This window comes from Emydura macquarii, unplaced genomic scaffold (assembly GCF_026122565.2).
Source record: "Emydura macquarii macquarii isolate MOO-44397 ecotype Brisbane River unplaced genomic scaffold, CSIRO-AGI_Emac_v2 contig_1828, whole genome shotgun sequence".
Lineage (NCBI taxonomy): Eukaryota > Metazoa > Chordata > Testudines > Chelidae > Emydura > Emydura macquarii.
Window position 1 is genome coordinate 158316 of NW_027131965.1, and position 25236 is coordinate 183551.

General features: G+C 48.6%; 1 pseudogene; it reads left to right on the forward strand.

The window, feature by feature from the left end:
- Positions 1–1709: 1709 nt before the first annotated feature.
- LOC137159267 (zinc finger protein 850-like) lies at positions 1710–19497 on the forward strand (annotated as a pseudogene).
- The last annotated feature ends 5739 nt before the right edge of the window (positions 19498–25236 follow it).

Here is a 25236-nt window from a genome sequence, read left to right on the forward strand (position 1 = left end):
ACTCTTCTATGGCTGGATCATGGCAACTGCTATGGGGAGAACAGACATGCAGTGAGGAAGGGCTGTTTGTGCAATGTCACTTTCATGCCTATCTCCTGCATGTTCCCCAAGGTCTCTGGCTCAGATGTTGGTGTTGGCAGAGCCTAGGACTGGCCGGGGTGTGTGTGTGTGTGTGTGGGGGGTAATTACAGCTGGCTGGGCACAGAGGACACTTCACTCAAGGTCACTCCCTAGCCCAGACCCCATAGGGGGAGCAGCAGCTGCTTAGCCTGGGCTCCCAGATCACAATGCAGGAAGCAGCATCTGATCCAGGAAGCTCAATGCCAAAATCCTGAGCACAGAGACGGAGTAGCTTTCCCCTCTTTAGTAACAACTGAAACATCTTTGCCACAGGAACAGATCCTGATGTATGAGGAGCCCCTGCCAGCCAGTCCCACGGGTGGAAGCAGCCATGAGCGATGCTTCTTTAACAGGACAATGGACAGCATGAAGGAGACAAATTTAAGATCTTTCCACGCCCTGTGACTGGCAAAGGATGGCTACCAGGGACCACTCCACAGGTGACTCCATCTCAGTGCAGGGGCAAGCATCCCCTCCTGGGCACCATTCCTCCTGTGGGGTTTGGGATACTGCTGATGACCATGGTGAGAGAAAAGTGAAGAGTTAGTACAGTAGCATGGAGAGTCTCAGCCATCCTGGGCACTGCCTGGGGCAGCAGGGAGCCAGTCACAGAGGGAAACTCCTCCTCTTTTCCCCCGAAGAAATAAAAAGGGTCCAGCCAACTACCGTGTGAGCAGCTGGGAGACATCCTTCCCTCTGGCCTTGGTGTGTACTAAATATGGGACAAAGGACTTTCATCAAACAACATTTAACAGAGATAACGGGGGAGAGGAAAGAGTCTGAAATGACAGAAGAAGGTTGATCATTTAATCCCCTGCAGCCACCAGGATGGAGAATGACTCAAGGCACGAAATTCTCTCCCCACAAGGAGAAATTGCTGCAGCTGGACACGGGGATACTCCAAACCTGACCCGCTTTTCAGCAGACATAGGACAGACACAGGAGAGGCTCGATCTGAAGCTGCTGTCCGTGCTCACTCCTTACAGAAGAAGTGTCTGGGATTTGGCCCCGTCTCTGCCCGGCACTGAGACAAGCTCCCCCATCGCTCCCCATTGTCCCCGGCCCCAGGCCGAGCCCCCCGAGACTCCTCAGCCCCCCCCAATTTCCCACCGTCTCTCCCCGCCCCCCCCCCGACACACCCGCCCGTCACCTGGGGTCCTGCGTTTTTCCGGCTCCGGCCCCTGTTTTGCAAATAGGACACGTGGGGCCGACAGGCTGGGCTGAGCATGCGCCCTAACGCCTGCTGAAGCCGGCCGCTGCCCTCCCTCCGCCCTCACAACGTCTGCTGCGTCCCGGGGCACGCTAGAAAGGGTAGCACCCGCCGCTCCTCGGAGCGGAAATGATGTCTTCGGGCTCTCCAGTCTCACAAGAAGCGGAAGTGACCCGTTGGCCCGCCCCCTCGCTGTGGGGGCACGCTGGGAAACGTAGTTCTCGTTCGCTCTCACGCTCGGCCTCGTATTGGCAGTGGGCACCGGGCCCCGCCCCCCGCTCCCTGATTGGCGGCGGAGGCGGGTCACGCGGCGCGGCGAGGCAATAACAAAGGGTTGGGATCAGGGTGGGCCTGTGCGAGCTGCTGCTCTGACCGTTGTGGCGGGTCTCGCTCTCGGGAGCTGTTATTACCGTTACTGGCTCTGCTCTATTCTGCCCGGCGCGCGGCGGCGGCCCGGCCGGTGCTGACGGAGCAGGGAGGGGCGGAGCATCTGCAGGCCGAGACTGTGCCCATGGCTGGCCCGGGGGGGACTTTCCTCGGCGGGAGCCAGCCCCGAGCCCAGGTGACGGAGAGGCCCGGGCCTGAGTGGGGGCGGCGGGGGAGACGCTGCGGAAAGGCACCGGGAGCCGCAGATCTCGCAGGGAGCCGCTCCGGGGCGGGTAACGCGCTGGGACTATCGGGGCCGAAGAGCGATGGCGCTGCCCGCTGCCCTCACGCTGCTCCGGCCTGACCCCAGGGGCGGTGCTATGGGGCCCGGCGGGGTGCGCCCTGGGGGGATTAGCCGGCGCTGGGGGCGGGGAGAGACGGTAGAAAATGGGGGAGGGGTTTGAGGGGTGTCGGGGGGGGGGGGTTAGTGACACCCTGCCTGGTCCCCCGTTTCTCCCCAGCACTGACCCAGGCTCCCCCATTATCTCCGAGGGTGTAAAATCCCTATTGCCGTCTCCCCTCTTCTCACCAGTTCTGGGCCCTTTCGCTCCTCTCGGCCGTGGGGTTTGCCCCGTTTTCTCGCCCCTTCTCCAGTGCCCGTCTGACGTTTCCTCCCACTGGAATATTCCTCTCTCCTCCCTGGTGTGTGACCCGCAGCAAGTTCTCCCTGTGTGGTGGGAAACGGCTGCCCTGAGCCCTTCTCCGCATGGGCAGGGGTTGGTGGGTGCGGCTTGCAGAGCCCTGAGCTGCGGCTGCTTCTGGGGTGGGACAGCATAGAGTGGCCATTCTCTGCCAGGAACCAGGCGTGGCAGGGCCAGGAAGGGAGAAGAGGAGGAAGTGTCCCCAGTGGAGACTGCCCAGCCCCGGGTTACCAGCTCCCAGCTGCTGCCCCCACAACTGCTCAATGCAGCTCCCGCTATCTACCAGTCACCTGCCCCCCTGATGCTGCCCCTTTGCCAGTGCCAGGGAGTCTCCCTGCTCCATCCCCCCTCAGTTGCTCTCTTAAAACAGCTCCATAAAGGGCTCCCTGGCGCTGATCTGAATGGAGCGTGTGGGGTCAGGGGGAAACTCTCCTTGTCTGTCAATTGAACTTCCACATACAATTCCTTCAGACTGCCCCTCTGCTCTCACTTCTTGTTGGTAGCTTTTTTGACAGCAGCTGAGCAGTGAGTGGAGTTTTCACTGAGCTGTTGACAGCAGCCTGCAGGTGCCTTTTTTGAGCTGATAGTTAATTGACAGCCAAACCAAATAAGATGTACAGGGAGCTCCAATTTTTCCTCCAATGTGCATTGGTTTGCATTTAGAGAGACAAGGTGGGTGAGGTAATATCTTATATTGGATCAATTTCTGTTGGTGGGAGAGACAAACTTCTGAGCTACACAGCTCTTCTTTAGGAGAGTATCCTAAAAGTTTTCCCTTTCTTTCTCTTTTACTATGTTCCTAACGTAATGTTCCCTGAAATTTTTCCTTGTCTATTTAGTTATAAAATATTAACACAAAATGGCCTCAGATTTTGACATTTTCTCCAACTCTTGAATATTGATAGAAAATCCTTGCAGATGTTGCCCCTTTTGTTTTGTGAGTTTATCTGTCTCATTTTGTCTCTACTTGTTTGTTCTGTTCAGTTGTGCTCATCTGTATGAATTTGTCCATGATTCCAGTTTTTTAGGATTCCTTTTTATTTTCTGGTCATTAAAGAGCTTACTATTCTTACTCTCTCTCTCCTTTACCCTTTGATAGTTTGCTGTTGTTCCTTCAATATTGTCTGTGAGAAACTGCCAGCCCTCCTCAACTTTTTTCACCTCAGATTTTATTCGCAGGGGACCTCACCTACCCCTTCTCCAAGTTTGTTGAAGTCTGCCATTTTAAAGTCCATTATCCGTATTCTACTACTCCCATGCCTTCCTTCTCATAGAATCATGAAATCTGTCACTTTAGGATCACTTTTGCCTCTGTTTTCCATCTTCAGTTTCCTTTTTGTTAGTCAGAATCAAGTCTAAAATGGCTGTCTTGCAGTTGATTTTCCCATCTTCTGAAAGAAACAGGTGTCCCCAGTACATTCCAAGAATTTATTGGACACTGTGGCTGAATTCCTTTTCTAACAGATGTCTAGTTAGCTAGAGTCCCCCATTCCCTGTTACTCATTATGTTTTGAATTTTTTTGGTATATGCATGACAGTCTAGAACATCAGTGTGCAGGGAATGAGCCTGGATGGAATTCTGATGTGAAATGATTTCCTGTTCTGATACGTCCTCAATTGCCCTTTTTGCCCAACAGGCTGCAGTGTAACATCCGTGTTTTGCTCCAGATCATTCCATCCTTCCAGGGAGCAGGGAAGGGAAATGGCTGCAGTGGACCCAGTTGAGATAGGGATTAACAGGGAGTGGCAGGTGGAGGGAGAAAGGCAGTAAATACACAGGAGGGGGGCACTTTGGGGGAGTAGTCTGGAGGGGGCAGGGTGGAGAAAGGGGAGGGGAGCACTGTGTGACAAAGCTGCTGGGATTTGCTTACTGTGAGGCTGAGATCCTAGCAATAGACCCCTGGGTTTTGTGGTTGGGAATTGCCTAATTTGTCTGACAAAACAACCTGTCTGGGCTGGGAAAACTTACCAGGCTCCAATACTGGAGCCTGAACCTACTAGCCACAGGCTGCTGCGAGATATAAAAGGGGTACCCAGTGGGGAGGCCCCGAGGAGACCTCCCACTCCCTCCCATCCAGTGGCTGTCAATCGGCGAGGTGTTGCAATTCCCACTGGGGAGGGTGCCTTGGACCTATCTGGCAGCTCCATTTCCTGTATCAGCCCCTGGCTAGTAGGTGAGTAATGAGTGTGTAGATCTGTCCCCAATCTGCCTGCTAAATGGGGTTGGGGCGCTCTTTCTCCCCTCACCCTGATGTTTCCTGGCTGCTCTGATGGGGTGGGATTCTGTTTGCTCCCTTCCTCCCAAAACATTCATGTGATGGGTCCTCCTCCCCTGTGAGCAGTGGGGTTGTCAGTGGGGCAGCAGGTGCTGAGTGTTGGACTCTTGCTCTTTCAGGGGCCGGTGACCTTCGAGGAGGTGGCTGTGTATTTCACCAGGGAAGAGTGGGCTCTACTGGACCCCGCTCAGAGAGCCCTCTACAGAGACGTCATGCAGGAGAACTATGAGAACGTGGCCTCGCTGGGTGAGGTTTCCTGCCCCTCAGGTATTAGAAGGGGAAATGGCGAGTTAAGGTTCACAACACCCCACAATGCAACCTCAGCTCTACCCTGTTTCAGAAACCTCCCAACAGACCAGTGACACACACACTAGCTCTCTGCCTTCCCCACTTCAGAACACTCAGGGAATAGCGCATAGGAGCAGGATAGCACAAAGTCTAACACCTCTTTGCTAAAGGAAGGCTTGGGGTTCGGTCCAGTGTAGGGAACAGAAGCTACCGATACCTGGCCTGCATTCAAACACTGATCCTCCTCCACACAAGCCATCTCAGACTTTCAAAGTGTTACCATCCCTTAAACTTTGCACTGAGGATTCCTTCTGAGGCATTTCTTTCAGTTACATGCTATCGGTCTCAGTGAGGAGTATGCTTCCAGACTGCTGACAATTATTGTGGCGAGAACACAGCCTTGTGCTCCTTAATTGACACAACTAGCAACACTCAGCACTGAAATGAGGAACACCTGTTCCTTCAAATGTCACATGCACCTCTCCATATCAGTTACAACTCTGCCAAGCTGCTCCAACTACTCCCTCCACCCTTCATTTATAGCTGCAGCTGACACAGTGCACGTACCTGGAGTGCATGCTGATAAATGCTGGTACTCAAATCTGTAGAACACATCACAGAGAGTGGCATGTTCTTAGCCCTTCCCTCTATTGATTATTGATTTTTTTAAGGCCAGGAGATAGTCATGTTATCTAATCTGACCTCCTGTATAATAAAGGCCATACAGTTTCATCCAGTTGCCATTAAAGTCAGCTGAATACCTTGTGTTTTGATGAAAGTATCTTCGAGAAAGGCATTCAATCTTGACTTGAAGCGATGGAGAATTTGCTACTTCCCTGGGAAGTTGGTTAATTTTTGCACCTCCCTTACTGACCTATTGCCATTGAGATTTGCCAGCTCCATTGTTGGAGGGTAGGGACAGAGTTAAGGTTGCATTGCAGGGGCAGTGTGGTGTTTAGTTCTTTGTTTCCTGGTTGTCAGAGGTTTAACTTTAGCCTCCATCCACATGCTGGATGGGCGTGAGGCAGCACTGGGCAACCTTAACTCTGCTTCCAGGTAGTTGATAGGCATTTCATTTCCTTGCTTCCTTTTTAATGGACTTTCTTGCCGTTATACTTGTGGTACGGGATACATCCCTCTATGGGGTGGGTTGGGGAGTGTGATGGCCCCATGGTTAGAGTTTGCCTGATGGTCATTGACCTCAAGACAGGGTGGCCACCAGAGGTGTGATGGCAGGGGTAGGGGTACCCAGCTTCTCCCTACTCCACAGGATCCCAGCCAAGGGCCCTTACAGTGACAAGGTTGCTTCCACACAGTATATTGTGGCCAGACTCTCCACTGACTAACTCTTCCCAGGTGTCACGGCAGTCTTCCCCCTCTCCCCACGCCCCTGCTGGGCTGCTTCACACCTCATCTCCTGATGTGGTGTTCCACAGGTCCTCCTGACTCCGGTCAGGGGTCTGGATGCATTGGGTATCCTGCCAGATTCTCCCCATCTCTGGCAGCCTCAGGCAAGGGCTGCATCAATTCCTGGGCTGGAGCCTCAGACGTTCGTCCCTCCTCCTTGGTGGTCAGCCTAGAATGAACTGGGCTGCCCTCTTTTATGCTGGGGCAGCAGTTGTCACAGGACCAGCACGGCCTGGGGGATGGGACTTTCACCGCCCATAATGAATTGTTAAAGCTTTATGGGCTAGTGTTGGGTACATCCACCCCATCACAACTTGTGTCTATATTAGAGCTTGGCTGGCAAGCTATGTCATGTAGGGATGTGATTTTTCACACCACTAACCAAAAGAGCAATGCTCACAAAACTCTTAATTAGTGACCAGTCCAATATATCTATGTAGATTTGAGAACAGTTTAAAATACTGTTCTTAATACAGAAATTATGGTATCAGGGCAAAACTTGCAAGAGAAAATCCTGCAGAATGTAAGCAAAAGTCTGTACAGGAAGGATGAACTTCACCTAAATCAAAATGGAACCATTGATTTAGTCCTAAGTGGGAGACAGGACATGGTCCAAGAGGTGAATGCAAATGAACCACTTGGTAATAGAGGCCATAATGTAATTAAATTTAACATCAGTGTGAGGGGTTAAAATACCAAAGAAGCCCCCACAGCAACATTTAACTTCAGAAATGGGAACTACACAGAAGTGAAAAAGCTAGATACATAGAATTAAAAGGAGCAATCACAACAATGAAATGTCAGCATGCTGCATGGAATCTTTTTAGAAACACAGTAAAAGAGTCAAAATAAATATGTCCTAAATGTGGAGGGATATGACCAGTAAGTGGACAAAGAAAATACCACCATATTAAACAACATATTAAAAAGTCTAAAAGGCAGTTAGAGGCACAAAGACAATCTTTAAAAATTGGAAGTCAAACCTGTTAACTCACAGACTGGCATCTGCTATTAGTGTACTCAGGAATTGACACGACTCTCGGTCGATAATGACAGGCTTTAATTACTATACTTATAAACATATAAAATGAGCCCCCAAACCAAAAGTCCAGTATATTTTAGCTGCAAAAGCAATTATCCTCACCAATGCAGGCAAGCGGTGGTGATGGTTTCTTAGCAGCTTCCCCTGGGAGCCTGGATCCGTGGTCTCAGAAGGCAGCTGGGCAAGATGGTAGTTCTTCTCAGTTTCTTGTCAAGAGTGATTCTTCTTCTCTTGAAGCTTGCCTGCTTGCTTATTTCCATTGCTTCTCTTTTATATTCTTGAATCCAATGTTTTTCAAAGCATTTTGGTAATTTACATGAGTAAACACAGGAATTCCAGAAAACAATACAAGAGGGAGAGACCCATGTGCTTTAATTAGTGAAAAGGTGCTAGCCACCTAGATTTGTTCTTTAGTTTCAGTGTTCCACCCGTCAAACAAAGGGGTATTGGGGTTGTTGTGATTAAATTGAGCAATACCTGGGGTGGCATCCAGCCATTAGCTTTGATCACAAGGTATTTTGAGAGGTCTGGAGCCGTGGAGGTCTAGCACGCCCTGCATTTAACACATTTCTGTTTACTGCATAGATGAGTTACTCCCAGAGGATAAATTCATTAGGGAAAATGGTCCAGACAGAGAGGCAATTAATAAACAGTTATTTTAATGAAATACCAGACATACTTTGAGAATAGAAAGACAGCATGAGTGTGTTGCAATGAGAAACAATCACCTCTTTTCAAAAGGGACTCCAGCCACCATTTCACATATTCTGCAATGTGCACTTATTAATTTGGTAGTTTAATTTTATAAGTAGGCCCATCTTAGCTGAAATTCCACGGTCTACAAACCCTACTGAGGAAAATAGAAAGGAGCATAAACTCCAGCAAGTCGTGTAATTTAATAGTGGAAAGTGCAAGGTCATGCATTTAGGGAGTAATAACAAGAAATTTTGCTATAAGCTGGGGATGCATCAGTTGGCAGTGACAGAGGAAGAGAAGGACCTGGGCATATTGGTTGATCACAGGATGACTGAGCCACCAATGTGATGTGGCCATGAAAAAAGCTAATGCGGTCCTACGATGCATCGGGTGAGGTATTTCCAGTAGAGAGCTGGAGGTGTTAGTACCATTATACAAGGCGCTGGTGAGACCTCATCTGGAATGCTGTGTGCAGTTCTCGTCTCCCATGTTTAAGAAAGAAGAATTCAAATGGGAATAGGTGCAGAGAAGGACTACTAGGCTGATCCGAGGAATGGAAAACCTGTGTTATGAGAGGAGACTGAAAGAGCTTGGCTTGTTTAGCCTAACCAAAAGAAGGCTGAGGGGTGATGTCATGGCTCTCTATAAATACATCAAAGGGATAAATTCCAGGGAGGGAAGGGAATTATTTAAGTTCAGTACCACTCTGGGCCTACAAACAAATGGATATAAACTGGCCATCGGGAAGTTCAGACTAGAAAATTGACAAAGGTTTCTAACCATCAGAGGAGTTCTGGAACAGCCTTCCAAGGGGAACAGGGGGGGCAAGAAACCTTGCTGATTTCAAAACTGAGCTTGATAAATTATGGAGGGGATGGTATGATGGGAAGGCCTGATTTGGCAATTAACTGATCTTTGACTACTATCGGTAAATATGCCCAATGGCCTGTGATGGGATATTAGATGGAGTGGGTTCTGAGTTACTACAGAGAATTCTTTCTGGGTGTTTGACTAATGAGTCTTTCTCATATGCTCAGGGTTCATTTGATCGCCATATTTGGGGTTGGGAAAGAACTTCACCCCAGGACAGATTGGCAGAGGCTCTGGGGTTTTTTTACCTTCCTCTGCGGTATGGTTCACTTGCTGGTGGATTCTCTGTATCCTGAAGTCTTTGATTTATTGAAGTCCTCAAATCATGCCTTAGTCATAGGTTAGGGGCCTATTACAGTAGTGGGTGGGTGAGGTTCTGTGGTCTGCATTGTGCAGGAAGTCAGACTAGATGATCATAATGGTCCCTTCTGACCATAAAGTCTCTAAGTCTAAGTGAATTTGAAGAATAACTAGCAAAAGTCACTGAAATTAATACCAATTTTTAAAGTATTGCAGAAGCAGGAAGCCTGAAAAATAATTAAAGGGGCTACTGGTTGATCTATGTGCTGAATGAGCACTCAAGGAGACCAAAGCCATTGCAGAGCTGCTAATTGAATCCTTTCCATCAGTCTTCACTGCAGAGGGTTTCAGGGACTTTCCTACACCTGAACAATTCTTTTTAGCTGCCATATCTGAGGAAATGTCCCAAATTGAGGCAGCGATAGAGGAGATTTTGGAACAAATTGATAATTTAACCACTGATAAGTCACCAGGCCTAGATAGTATTGACCCAATAGTACTAAAGGAAGTGCAGAACTACTGACTGCATTATGTAATCTGCCACTTGAATTGGTCTCTATACTAGATGCCTGGGAATAGCTTAAGTCATACCAATTTTTAAAGAAGGCTCCAGTGGCAATCCTGTCAATTAGAGGTTGGTAATGGTAACTTCAATACCAGGCAAATTACTTGAAAACTATAGTAAAGAACAAACTGATCAAACACTTAGATGAAAATGATTTGTTGGGGAAGACTTAACATGAGTTTGTAAACAGAAAACATGACTCAATCTATTAGAATTCTCTGAGGGGTCAACAAACGTGGACGGGGTGATCCAGTGGATATAGTATGCATTGAATTTTTAAAAGGCCTTAGACAAGGTCCTCCACCAAAGGCTCATAAGCAGTCATGGGATTAGAGGGAAGATCAGTAGCTGGTTAAAAGACAGGAAACAAAAGGTAGGAATAAATGGTCAGTTTTCACAGTGGGGGAGAGGTAAATAATGGGATCCCTCTGGGATCTGTACTGAGGGCACTGTTGTTCAACATATTCATAAAGGAACTGGAAACATGGGAAAATAGGGAGGTGGCAATGTTTGCAGATGATACAAAAGTCCTCAAGATAGTTCAGTCCAAAGGAGATTGAAGAGTTACAAAGGGGTCTTGCAATATTGGGTGACTGGGTAACAAAATGGCCGATGAAATTCAGTGTTGTTAAATGAAAAGTGAGGCACATTAGAAAACATAATCCCAACTATAGATACAAGATGATGGTGTGTCCTCAGAGTGCAGCTTCCATAGGTTTGGTGTGGAGGTGAGAAGTTGTCTTCCTCCCTCTCCCCCGAAAGCTTTTCCTAGGAATCCCCCTTAACTTTGTCTAGTGCATTGTTTTAAAGAGGATAACACTTTCTAGAGTTTATATTAGCTAGGTCTCCTCTCTGGAGATGTTATAGGCCATCCCACAGTAATACATACATACTCATATTTTTAATACAATGAACTCCTAAGTTATTGAAACTGAATTCAATAACATTTGACTTAATTCAGTAAGGATGGTCCAGGATATTGCAGGAAATTGCCATCTGTCACACTCTGTCTGTCTCTATCTGTCACGTATCTCATGCTTAGATTGTCAAATCTGTGGGGCAGAGACAGTTTTTTGATTTTTTTGTGTATGTAGAATGTCCAGCAGAATGGGACCCTGGTCCATGGCTATCACTACCAGGCACTGTGGTAATAGAAATAATAAATGATGATAAAAGGGAGATTCTGGGCAATGGGAGGGTGATGCTCAGACAGCTCCGGCTCCGCATCTACTGCACCGAGTTGGCCCACACTGAGGCAACACAGAATGTGGTCACCGTCGGAGGATTTGGCACTGAGGGGCTGCATCTCACCGAGGTGGCGCGGAACCAGGCAGCCGCGCGGAACCAGGCCGCCACGCGAAGGCCCCGCATCGTGCAGTCCCCAACACGGAACCTGGTCGCTGGAGTCTGGCTCGGTGACACGCTGGTACCTTGAGTTCCTCGAAGCACACCTATACTTACCATCACCATTTGTGGTGATGGAGGCAGTCCTCGTTGTCCTCTAGCTTGGAGGCATTGAGAGATTGGTGCCTGGCATCAGGCAGTGCCTGGGACTGAGGTGTGCACGGCACCGCAGGTCTAGTGGCTTGGGGTCCCACGGGGGGACAGTCGTCGGGACAGCCCATGTTCCCACAAGGCACCACAGCTGGTGGTGCAGTCAGGCCCAGGTTGGCCTCAGGGTCAATGGCCACTGCAATGACCTTATTGGGCCCCCTGGGACATCCAGATGGGATGGGCCACATTCCATCCTGTTGGCGGGGCTTTGGTCGGTGCCTCTGGCTCAGCAGAAGGCCCATACACACCACTCCTCAGATGATGAGTTGGACCCGATGGAGGGACTCTCTATGGGTGCATCCCTTCGTCAGGTGAGGGAACACCCACAGGACGCTCCTCGGCAGTCCTCTTCCTCCTCACCGGATGAGGCCCTACTAGACGATTTCAGGGCGCACCAGGAGCTTCTCAACAGGTGGCCTCTAACATGGGGCTGGAGGTGAAGGAGTTAGAGGAGGCCGATGATACCCTCTTCAATGTGCTGGTGACGGCTGCCCCACTGAGGGTAGCTTTACTAGTCCACAAGTGTCCTCAAAATTGTAAAGCCCCTGTGGCAAACCCCTTCCTTGGTTGCCCCTAAGTCAAAGGTGGCCAAGAAAAAGTATTATGTCCTGGCCACAGGTTTTGAGTATTTGTTTACTCACCCCACCGTGGGATCCCAGGGGAGGGGGGGTAGATGTAGCCAACCAGAGGGACAGGCAAGGTCAGCCATTTTCCACTCCCGGGCACAAATACAGCAAGAAGCTGGATTTGTTTGGGAGAAAAATTTATTCAATGGTAGCCCTGCAGTTCAGGATTTCCAGTCATCAGGCCCTCCTGGGTAGATACAATTTTAATTTGTGGGACTCCCTCAGGCACTTTGCTGAGGCCCTGCCCCAGGGCCAGGCCGTAGACCATACCACCGTCCTGGATGAGGGAATCATGGTGGCCAGGGAAGCGCTCCAGACAGCCAGTGACGCTGCTGACTCGGCAGGTAGGGCCATTGCCTCTGCCATCTGTATGAGAAGGTGCTCGTGGCTGCAATTCTCGGGCCTGTCCCATGAGGTGCAGCAATCAATTCAGGACCTCCCCTTTGATGGGTCGGCCCTGTTCTCCGACCAGACCTATGCAAAGCTGCATGGTCTGAAGAACTCCAAGGCTATGCTTCGCTCCTTGGGCCTGTACAAGCCCCAGGCTTCCAGGTGGCACATGTGCAGCCAAGAGCTCCATATAGGCCCTTTCAACCCTAAAGAAATAGGGACAGGAATAGGGGGTTCGGAAGTAGGAATCAACCCCCCAGCTCATCCTCAGCCCCACAACAGGGGTCCTCCAGTGCGTCGGACAAGAGTTAAATAGTTTAGCCCTGCCATTTAGCCTACCCACTGGCGGCGGACTCCTCGGGCAATGATGAAAGGTCTTCTGTTCAAGGAACTGGTCCACTTGGTCGCCCTAAATTCTAACACTTCTGCTGTAGGATGGGGAGCCCTCATGAGCGCTGACCTAGGCAATCAGGGGCTCTGGGTGGGGGAGGAGACGCTCCTGCACAGCAATGTGAAGGAGCTGAGGGCCATTCACCTAGTGTATGAGTAGCCCCTCCGGTTCCCAACAGCTAAGTGGGGCAGATGCTGACGGACAACACCGCGGCCATGGTTTGCATAGACACGCAAGGGGGAGAGCACCATCGGCCCTCTGCAAGGACTCCCGGGAGTGGGAAACGGCGAGGCAGGTAGCCTCAGCAAGTCGTTCCTACCCTGCCACAACTGGCTGTTGCACCACATGTTCTTCCAGAAAGGAGACCACTGCTCTCTCACCCAATGTCAGTCAGGTTCCTGACAGTGGTGGAGAGCTCTACCTGCAGGTCTGTGAGCCAGGGCTTCCCTGGAGTCTCAACGGAGTCCTCTCGAGACGCATGGGGCCTCCCCTTTGAACCCATGGCTTCAAGCCTCCTGCTCGTGCTTTCAGGAAACGTAGCCCTCCTGGTGGCCATTACCTCAGCTAGGAGGGTTTCCGAGCTTAGGCCCTTGACCTCGGAGCCCCTTATACAGTATTCTAGAAGGATAAGGTGCAGTTGAGGCTGCATCCATCCTTCCTGCCCCAGGTGGTTTCCCAATTTAATGGTAACCAAAATAAATTTCTCCCCATGTTTTTCGAAACCACACAGTTTGGAGGAGAAGAGGAGATGGCATCTCCTCATGGGTTACATCATGCATCAAGTTCTGCGACCAGCAGGCGAGGATGTCCCTTCTGGAAACCAACACAGTGCACAACCAGAGCTCAAGCGCTATCGCCCAGCAGGCGACAGAGGACGTGGGATTTGGCAGAGCTGTGCTGATCGCAGCTCACTGGTAACGCCTACTCACCTCCAAGGTATCGCTTGTTTAATCACCTATAATGGAATGGACATGAGCAATCACTCAAAGAATAAAACAAGGTTACTTACCAGTAACTGATGTTCTTTGAGATGTGTTGCTCATGTCCATTCCACAACCCACCCCCTTGTCCCCACTGCCGGAGTTGGCAGAAAGAAGGGACCGGGGGGAGGGGGGGGTAATAGGGCTGGCAGTGCCTCATATACCGCAGCATGCATGCGGGACTCCGGAGGGAACCAGAGCCGGCCCTACTGAGACTGCTAAGGGGAAAAAAGTTCCGGGAACCCTTCACGGGGGCGTGTACTCACCTATAATGGAATGGTCATGAGGAACGCATCTCGAAGAACATCAGTTACTGGTAAGTGACCTTGTTATCATAAGTGTCTATCTGTGTGTGTTCCCAGTGGACAGGAGCACAGTTACATCCATCACAAGAAGATCGTCCAGCACCTTTGATACCTGAGGTGCTGGCCCCAGGATTTTATTGCTTTAAAATGGGCTCGGATTAAAAAACAGAACTTTTTTGATGTGTAACAAATGTCCCATGAATTCACCTAATCTCATTTGTCTTCTTTTCCTGGGGCACGGTTTCAAGTTTCTAAACCCGATGTCATCTCCCAAATGAAACAAGGTGAAGAGCTGTGGGCCCCAGATCACCAGGGTTCAGAGGAAAAAGAGATCCTGAGTGGCAGCTGTACAGGTGAGTGATAATTAAACCAACTCAGGGCCTGAAGGAAGCAGCTGGGATTCCCCTCAAAGACCTTGTGACATCGCTGGAGTTCAGGATGGTGCCCAGCATGTGTCATATCCTCAGGACAAATATTGCTTATGGCTTTCTACCGATCCTGACTAACTCCTGTCAGTAGCTCCCTCCTAAATTCCCTTCTCCCTGATTATTTGGATGGAAAGTGGATACAAAACTGATCCCCTTTTCTCTCCCCTTTGGGGAAAGTGAGTCCCTGATCTTTTTTCTATCTCCAGCTGTTCTTTTGGTTTGTTCTGCCCTTTTCCATTCCTGTTTCTGAGGTTCTGCTTTGTCTGTCCCAGCAGGTGATGGGATGGTGAGTGAGACTTTGAAGCAGAATCCTCAGCAGGAAGTTAATGAGCAAGTGGAAACATATGGGATGTTGAAAAGATGCAAAGTGAGTGTGTCCAGGAGTTGTGAGGAGGGAAAAACCTGTGAGAGTCAGCACAGGCCAGAGAAGCAGAAGGGAAAGGAGCCAACACAGAAATTTGGTAAACCTGTTAATTATCGGGGAATTCACAAAGGCCACGAGCAAACCACAACCCAGCAGGAGATCCCCGAGGCAGAGAGAAATAACACACGTGTTGAGTATGGGGAAAAGTGCAGTACGGGCTCAAGCTGCATTAGACATCAGAGAATCCACACAGGGGACAGCTTCTATCAATGCTGTGAATGCGGGAAAACCTTCACTCGGAACTCAGCCCTTATTACACATCAGAGGATCCACACAGGGGAGAAACCCTATGAATGTTGTGAGTGCGGGAGAGCCTTTGATAGCAGCTCAGAACTTAGTAGACATCAGAGGATCCACAAAGGAGAGAAACCATATGTATGCTCTGAATGCGGGAAAACCTTCGTTCAGAGCTCAGCCCTTATTATACACCAGAGGATCCACACAGGGGAGAAACCCTATGAATGCTGTGAGTGCGGGAAAAGCTTTGCTCAGAACTCAGCCCTTATTATACATCAGAGATTACACACAGGCGAGAAACCCTATGAATGCTGTGAATGCAGAAAAACCTTCACTCAGCATCCAGGCCTTATTAGACATCAGAGATTCCACATAGGCGAGAAACCCTATGAATGCTGTGAGTGTAGGAAAACCTTTGCTTGGAGCTCAGACCTTGTTAGACATCAGAAGATCCACATAGGGGAGAAACCCTATGAATGCTCTGAGTGTGGGACAGCCTTTGATAGCAACTCAGAACTTGGTAGGCATCAGAGGATCCACACAGGGGAGAAACCCTATGAATGCTGTGAGTGCGGGAAAACCTTTGCTCACAACTCAGCCCTTATTAGACATCAGAGGATCCACACAGGGGAGAAACCCTATGAATGCTCTGAGTGCGGGAAAACCTTTGCTTGGAGCTCAGCGCTTATTACACATCAGAGGACCCACACAGGGGAGAAACCCTATGAATGCTGTGAGTGTGGGAAAACCTTTGCTCAGAAGTCAACCCTTATTACACATCAGAGATTCCACACAGGGGAGAAACCCTATGAATGCTGTGAGTGTGGGAAAACCTTTGCTCTTAGCTCAAACCTGATTAGACATCAGAGGGTCCACACGGGTGAGAAACCGTACGAATGTTGTGAGTGCGGGAAAACCTTTGCTCACAACTCAGCTGTTATTATACATCAGAGGATCCACACTGGGGAGAAACCCTATGAATGCTGTGAATGTGGGAAAAGCTTCAATCAGCAATCAGGCCTGATTAAACATCAGAGGATCCACACTGGAGAGAAACTGTATGAATGTTGTGAGTGCGGGAGAGCCTTTGATAGCAGTTCAGAACTTAGTAGACATCAGAGGATCCACAAAGGAGAGAAACCATATGTATGCTCTGAATGCGGGAAAACCTTTGTTCAGAGCTCAGCCCTTATTATACACCAGAGGATCCACACAGGGGAGAAACCCTATGAATGCTGTGAGTGCGGGAAAAGCTTTGCTCAGAACTCAGCCCTTATTATACATCAGAGATTACACACAGGCGAGAAACCCTATGAATGCTGTGAGTGTGGAAAAACCTTCACTCAACATTCAGGCCTTATTAGACATCAGAGATTCCATACAGGCGAGAAACCCTATGAATGCTGTGAGTGTAGGAAAACCTTTGCTTGGAGCTCAGACCTTGTTAGACATCAGAGGATCCACATAGGGGAGAAACCCTATGAATGCTCTGAGTGTGGGACAGCCTTTGATAGCAACTCTGAACTTTGTAGACATCAGAGGATCCACAATGGAGAGAAACCGTATGAATGCTCTAAGTGTAGGAAAACCTTCGCTTGGAGCTCAGGCCTTATTAGACATCAGAGGATCCACACAGGGGAGAAACCCTATGAATGCTCTGAGTGCGGGAAAACCTTTGCTCAGAACTCAGCCCTTATTAGACATCAGAGGATCCACACAGGGGAGAAACCCTATAAATGCTGTGAGTGCGGGAAAGCCTTTGTTCAGAGCTCAGCCCTTATTATACATCAGAGGATTCACACAGGGGAAAAACCCTATGAATGCTCTGAGTGTGGAAAAACCTTCACTGACTTATCAAATCTTATTAAACATCAGAGATTCCACACCGGGAAGAAACCCTATGAATGCTGTGAATGTGGGAAAGCCTTCACTCAGCAATCAGGCCTTATTAGACATCAGAGATTCCACAAGAGAGCAACTGTATGAATGCTCTAAGTGTAGGAAAACCTTCACTTGGAGCTCAGCCCTTAAGAGGCATAAGAGGATCCACCCAGGGGAGAAACCCTATGAATGCTCTGAGTGTGGGACAGCCTTTGATAGCAACTCAGAACTTTGTAGACGTCAGAGGATCCACAATGGAGAGAAACCCTATGAATGCTCTAAGTGCGGGAAAACCTTTGCTCAGGACTCAGCCCTTATTAAACATCAGAGATTCCACACGGGAGAAATCCTATGAATGCTAGGGGTGTGGGAAAACCTTCAGTCCCATTCTGGTCTCATGAGTGAAAAATATGAGTAATCCATACAGGAAACTGAGGCACACATAGTATTCAGAGAAAACATTAAGAATTTATCCACCTTGTCAAAACAGCTCAATCCCAAGCTGCAGCCCCCACTTCTGCTGCTACCCTGCAGTCCCAGAAAGAAATGCTCAGACTGCGAGAAAGTAACCATGACCAAATGTAACCTCATTCTCTACACCACCCCTTAAGTACAAAAGAGGTGGTACCAAAGACCCCAGATTCAAGGCCCTGCAAAATGGAGCATGACCATGTATTGGAAGGGGTGGTACCAGGGGAAGGGGTGCTACAGGTAAAATTAAGCCTACCAAGAAGAAGGAGGGGAAAGAGGGGGATCCATTGGTATACAGAGCCATAGTTAGGGGAGGATGGAGTTCCCTCAGCATATGGAGCTATGGTTGGAGGAGGAAACTGGGGGTATATAGAGAAAAGCCAAATAAGAAGGGCTATTGTGATGTGTTCCCCCCCTGCAATCTGGACTGGTGTGTAGCTGTGTCACCCCAATTCCTCACTCCTGGGCCCTGACTTACCCCACTTTGCTGTGTGATCCACCCACTACTGGGTCAGCCCACGCCCAGCCTCCTGTGAGTACTTGGTCCCTTACCTAATGAAGGAGCACTCTGGCCAGCCACTCTTGGGATAGAATCTCAGCAAACGCCCCCAGTTCCAGTGTGACATGCTGTATCCCTTGTACACCCTTATGGTGCAATTTGTGTATCATTCATGTTCACCCTTACAGTATAACTGTGTCTTCTCTGATGCAAAGTGGCCATTTAAGGTGTTTTTGGAATGCTCATAGCATACTGAAAATTATTCTTGTGGTAGTATGTTCCCTGCAATGTCATACACGTGTACAGATAGGAAACCCTGCTATATCATATCCCCAAACATGTGTCTCACATGGCTTAAATAGATGCAGACAAGCACAAAGCTGTGTTTCCACACCCAGCAGAGGTAGGCATACAGAAACAATGGACTAGCCTACGCACCTATGAGCACTTTGGCCCAAGAGGGAAAAAATCATGCCCATTGGCAGACATGGATGATCACCTGACCCCAGGGACAGACTCACCACTGAGGAATGGCTGGAGCTGGGAATCATGGTGCTGCTTAGGTTTTGAGGGGGCCTGTTTGGAGCTGGGACTTTGCGATGTGTCGGTATATGTAGGATCAGAGCTAGGTGTTTTGGGGAAATATTTACTTTGGGGGTCTGTGTTCATATGTGGCACTTTGGGAGCATTGGAGTTTGGAGCTGGGGTGGTTGAGGGTGATGCTGTAGAAAAGAAAGATGACCATTTCTATCACTGTACTATCTCTGGTCCAAAGTTGCAATAAGTCTTGTAAAAGTATGTCATGTAAAGCATCAATGGAAAAGTTACAACGTAGTAAGTATGATAATCCTGTTGAATTGCATGTATTTTGTATCTGAAATTATGAATATTGGCTATGTATTTGTGTCTCAAACGTGTTTTGTTCTTGGGTGACACCCCCAATGACCAATTTAAATCAGGACTAGCTTTCTGTGTGTCGATTGCCCAGTAAGAACACACAGCTCTTCTGATGGGCCATTGAAGAAACTCATCCTGCCCAGTAAGCCTTTCCTGCGGATGCCTCAGACAGCCTGGGACCAATGGTCACTCCTGGAAGTCAGCAAAGCATGTAAGGACATGTGATAAGGAAATGTGATCCAAGTCTGCATCTTGGATCACTAGCTTTCCATGCACCGGAAAAGGGGGCAGGGGGTGGGGGCAGAGGTATATAAGTGGAAGGTGTGACTTCACTGCTTTGTCTTTGTTTCTTTGGACTGAATTTCTACCAAGGAAACTTGGAAGAAAGGAACTCAAAAGCCCCCATCTCTGAGTAAATCAGAGAGAGACCTTTTACAAGCCAGCAGAATCAAAATCCCTGCTAAGATCCTGACCTGCAAACTATGAAAATCAATTGTAATGTATATGATTCATTAACCATTTAATAACTCTTTTATTTCTTTTTTATATTAATAAACCTTTAGTTTTTAGTTACCAAAAAATTGGCTCCAAGTGTGCTTTTTGGGTAAGATCTGAGTTATATATTGACTTGGTTAAGTGGCTTATCTCTTGGGAGTGGAAGCACTTTACCTATGATGAATCATTTTTTCAGAAACCTCTCAACATAAAGTCCAGTGTGTGGGTGATGGTCAGATGCTGAAGTGCCGGGGAGATTGTGGTGTGAACTAGTGTAGTGATACAGGAGCTCACTTTTGTTACTCGCTTGGTAAAATCTAATGAGAGAATAACCACCAGTGTGGGGTGTATCTGCCCGGTCTTATACAGTCTGTCCTGATTTTGGCTCTCACCTGTGACCCACTTAGGTACGGTGACAGAGGGAATATCTGATGTTGACTGGTTAAGCTGCAGGTAGGGCCAGGGGATGTCGAGAGCAAGGCTGCACCCCTGGCATTTCACCATGGGGTCCTGTGTTTCCTCTGGAAAACCTGATCCTCCTTTCAGCTTTCCCTTTCCGAACTTCCTTGCTGCGGTTGAACCACACCTAGAAAAGACGTCTAAGTGAGTCCCAGGGACTCTGCAGGGCAGGGTGGGCCCTTAAATCTGGCAGCTTGAAGGCCATTTGTAGTGGTTTATATCCCTCTCCCTCACCTTCTTCTAGGAGGCACCACAAGAGCATCTGGAACTGCTGCAAAAAGAAAGTAAAGCCACCAAATCCAGGAATGGCAAGGTGAGGAGTTGCTGGGAGATGCCTGGAGCCTCTGCCTCTTGGGTTGCCTTGGCTCTCAGTGCCCTGAGTGAGATGGTAAACATAGGGCTCAGCCAGCCAACCTCAGCCTGGAAACCATCCTGTCGGGAGCGCAGGGAAAATGCAGGGTCAGACATATGCAGGTGACGTGATGGCCTTAGGGTACAAAAGGCTGCTGTGCAGGAGAATGTCAGTTTGTGTATCAGCCCAGAGAGCCCTTGCCCAAGGGCTGGTTAGATAGTTCAGTGACCCAGTTCCTTCCTAGCACTTTGGGGAAATGGGGAGAAAGGAGAGAAACCATGGGCTGCGGAGATGATTTTGGCTCAGGCCAATTTGGGAAAAAAAGCCATTCCTGTTAGTGATGCACAGCTTCCCCCTGCTCCAACTCCTCTTTTCTGGCCTACATGAACTTCCCATCATCCAGTGCAAGAGATCCTATGCTCTGGTAAAGAGCTGTCCATCTCTTGGGAGGAACAATTATGGTTCTTCCTAATTTCCAAGCCAAACAACTCCCTGTCATGGCACAAATAGGCAGAAGCCAAGAGGAGGAAGATCGCCTAGAAGTGGAAGGAGCTGTCTGGGTTTGTGGAGGGGCAGGGTCTGGAGCCACTCCTTGTGGAAGAGCTAGTCAGAGCCATGGTCAAGAAAAGGTATGAGGGCATCTCCAAACTGCCCTGGGAGATCTTTAAACTGCTGGCACACATGTAAGTTAGGACCTACAGACAAGACTGGATCACAATCTCTTAGCTACCTGAGGTGGTTTTTGTAAATAAAAAGATTTATTTATTTTCATGCAGCTATTTCACCTTCAACACTGAATATGTTTTACACATTTGCAGTTCCTGCTAAGAGGTGAGTTCAACAAGAACACATTTCTATTTCCTCCACAGCTGAATATTTAGGGACTGCATTTCCCAAATCACGAAATTAGCTAGGAGATGAGGAACCCCCTGTAGAGCTGTGATATACCAGAGTACAATCCAGTCTAACGAAGTAACTGTGTCAACCCTGTCCTGAAACTCTGAGTGCCTTACAATGCCTTGATGAAGTATGTCCCACCTGGGCTACTCACAAAGAGCTTTCCAGTACGAAAGGCACATCCTTAGTGTCTGTATGTAACTGCAGCCTGCCAGCCACTCTTGCATTACACGCTGGCTGTTCCCAGTCTTGGTTCTCTCATAGGATGAACTCCAACATGTGCCCAGTCTCAGAGATAGATTTTTATGAAAGTACAGATAATGAAGTATAAGAGTCATAACCAGTTACAAGAGATAAAATGCTTACTGATGCACTTAAGAAATTATCTTAGTTTCAAAGCAAATTTTGCTCACCACATGTTTCAGCAGTCTTACTGCCCAAACCCTTTAGGTCTGGACCCCTCCACAAAGTTCAACAGCTGTGTCATTTTGTCTTCTCAGGTGCAGAGAATGGAATGGGCAGAGAGAAAGGGGTATTTGGAGGTTGTTTACCCCTTCTTATAGTCCTGTCCCCACTTTGGAGAAGCATTTACAGCTGGGAGCAAGGCTATAGGCAGTCTGTGTGGACCAGAACTCCATGCTGTTTCTTTGTTAAGGCCTTGTCTACCTACAAAGTGTTGTCAGTGCAAGTTACAGCGGTGATCAAAAAAACGCTGTAATTACAATGCTTCTGCCTGTCCACGCAGCACTTGTGTCGCTAGTATCGACCATGAGAACAGTGCCCTGTGGTCAGCCATCCCACTGTACAACTCGCCACCTTATGCCACTAGGAACTATGGGAAAGAGCAGAGGATAGCAGCGCATCATAGGTGCAGGCTCGATGACCCATGATGCAGTGTTTTCCGTCCTGTCATTCAATGGTTTCTGACTGTGTTTCATGGCATTTTTTAATAGCCCCAGTTTCCTGAGCACTCACCATCTCTGTCTGAAAGCATGGATCCTGCAATGCTCTCCACTGTTGTCAGTGTTCTGAACAAATCATGGCTGGTCATGCTGCACATCATGAACTCCCATTTGGAACTGGAATCTGAGGTGCCTGACCGGCTGGGGGCCATGCAAACAAACAATGCTGGTGTGACAGGGTGCTGGGCAGCAACCCCTTAACTGACCCTCTGTCATGTCAGCCCCAATTAAGCAAAGTAAATTAGAGCTGGCTAGAGGCATCTGTACCTGATTAGTGAATGGGAAGCAGCTATCACCCTGATTAGTCAGGGGCTATATACAGGGCCAGGCAAAGAAAGTAAGGGGAGAAGTCAGAAAGTGGAAGAGGAGCAGAGATTCTGGCTGCAGAAGCTGGGGAGTCCCTGAGGCAGCTAGCCAAAGCTGTGTACAGTGAGAAGTTGGTGGGACTACATGCTGTAAATAAACTGCACTGGTGATTGCTGAACTGGGGGGGTCTCTGAGTGGTTTGTGAGCCATGAGAAGGCAGGGGCAGAGGACTCCCTGGTGGTACACTGATACAGCTGGATTATTGTGTGCATTCATGAAGCATCTGCACATGGTGCACCGCCACATTTGGGCACATGAAATAAGCACTGAGTAATGGGATGGCATCGTTTTGCAGGTCTGGGATGAGGAGCAGTAGCTGCAGAACTTTCAGATGTGCAAAGCCACCTTTGTGGAACTCTGTGTGGAGCTCACCCCTGCCCTGCGGCAAAAGGACACTCAAATGAGAGTTGCCTTCTCGGTGGAGAAGCACGTAGCAATTGCTGTTTGGAAGCTGGCAACTCCCGACTGCTCTCGGCCAGTCACTAATCAGTTTGGAGTCAGGAAGTCCACCGTTGGAGCTGTGTTATCACAAGTGTGCAGGGCCATTAATCGCATTTTGCTATAAAGGACTGTGAATCTTGGAATGTGCATGAAATAATGGATGTCTTTGCAGCAAGGGGATTTCCTAACTGTGGTTGGGCGATATATGGCAGACCAATTTTGGCCCCTGACCATCTTGTGACTTGGCACATCAATAGAAATGGGTACTTCTCTATGGTACTGCTGGCGCTTGTGGATCACCATGGGCGTTTCAATGACATTAGTGCAGGTTGGTCAGGGAAGGTGCATGACACACGCCTCTTCAGGAACACTGGCCTCCACAGAAAGCTGCAAACAGGGACTTTCTTTCCAGACCAAAAGCTTCCAATAGGAGATGTTGAAATGCCCATTGTGATCCTGGGAGACCCAGCCTACTCCTTACTGCCATGACTCATGAAGCCTTATACAGGCAATCTGGGTGGCAGCAAGGAGCCGCTTCAATAATAGGCAGAGCAGGTGCCGAATGACCGTTGAATGGGCCGTTTGTCAGATTAAAAGATCACTGGTGCTGCCTTTATGGCAGCTTAGTCCTAAATCAGGAAAATATTCCCATGTGTTCTTCTGTGTTCTCCCTAATATTTGTGAAGCTAAGGGTGAAAAGTTTCCTCCCTGAGTGGAGCACAGAGGCAGATTGTCTTGTGGCTGACTATGAACAACCAGCTGTCAGGGCTATTAGAGGGACACAAAGGGAGGCATTCAAATCAGGCAGGCCTTGGGTAACTGTTTTGACGATGACCACCAGTAAGATGTCTTTGTAAACAACACAGTGCTATGCTATGACCACCGTCTAGCTTGCACTGTGCATCAATGAGAGGTGCAACCACCCTGTGCAAGAGACAAATAAAGATTGCTTATTCTTCACAGAGTATGTCTTTGTTAAATAACAAATATTCACAACACACAGAAAAAGCTGGGCTGGAGGGGAAAAGCAGTGAGAGGCTGTGTGAGCTATCACAGCTGTGCCTAAGTCCAGCTATCATTCTGGTAGCTGTCTGAAAGGGTGAAGTGAACGGGATACCAAGATGGGCTGAGAGTTCAGTAGGAATGTGTGGGTGGAGTTTGGGAAGGGCGTGGAAAGCAGTTCTGTACTGACTGCAAGGGGGAATGAGTAAGCATGAATCCAGTCTGCAGCCTGATGAGTGAGTGACTTTAGAAGATCAGTTTGCTCCTCTATGGCTTTTCTCATGCACTTGTGTCCTGCTATCACTCACTCCTGCTTTTCCCTCCTCTCCTGCCTATCAATTTTCTGATTTTTTGACACAGTGTGTCTCCATGCCTTTTTTTCTCCCCCTGCCTCAGAGGATTGGAGGAATTCTTGGAACATATCCTCTTTGCTTCTCCATGGTCATTTTATTATCAGTGATAGGTGTTCAGCAGAGGTGTGTGTGTGTGTGTGGGGGGGGTTCCCCCTCAAGGGCACATCTATAGAAGCACAGTTAACAATGAACAGAAGCATTATTGTGAATGCAATAACAGCATTGATGCGTTTCTGTAAAATACACCTCTTTCTCACTGCCCCTGACAAGCGCACAGCTCAAAGATCAAGCAGGGCATGGTGAGTTGTGCCCGGAGGAGAGGCGAGAAGGAGAATCTAGCTGAGAAAAAGGCTCTGGATGGGTGGTTGTTGAGGATATCGATTCAGGTAGATAGGGACAAAATTTCAAATTGTACCACCATTTTCCACAGATGGGTGCCAGAGAAGCTGATATTTCACTCCTGAGAATAAGCAGGGATGCTACAGTGCATCTCCTCCATTCAAGCAGCTTCAAACTAGTTCCTAAATGCTGCTCGCCTATGTGCTGTTTTGGTCTTTGCACAAGTAATTGGCGATTCGCACAGGACAGTTTCCTACAATGGGGAAGAATCAAAGCAGCTGTGCCGAGGAAAATCCGGCAAAGGATTGGCGAGTACCTCCAGGAAAGTTTCCTAGTGATCTCTCTGGAGGATTTCCATGGAATCTAAGCATGCATTAACACACTTTGCAGCCATACTGCCTAACTGAACAGGGGAATGGGAAGCACATGCAAACACTGCTATTCTTGTGCATTTCTCTCTCTTCAACAAGCTGTATAATGCAACAAAGCAAAGGACAGCTGTAACTTATGTAACTGAGCAGCATCAGTTCCAAAAAAACTGTTACCCGAACTCCCTTTGCTTCATTCTGCATGCCAGAGCTATAGGGCTAGGACTGGCTCGAATTGTCCAGGTTCAAAAAGAGATCCTGACTCCCCACGTCACCAA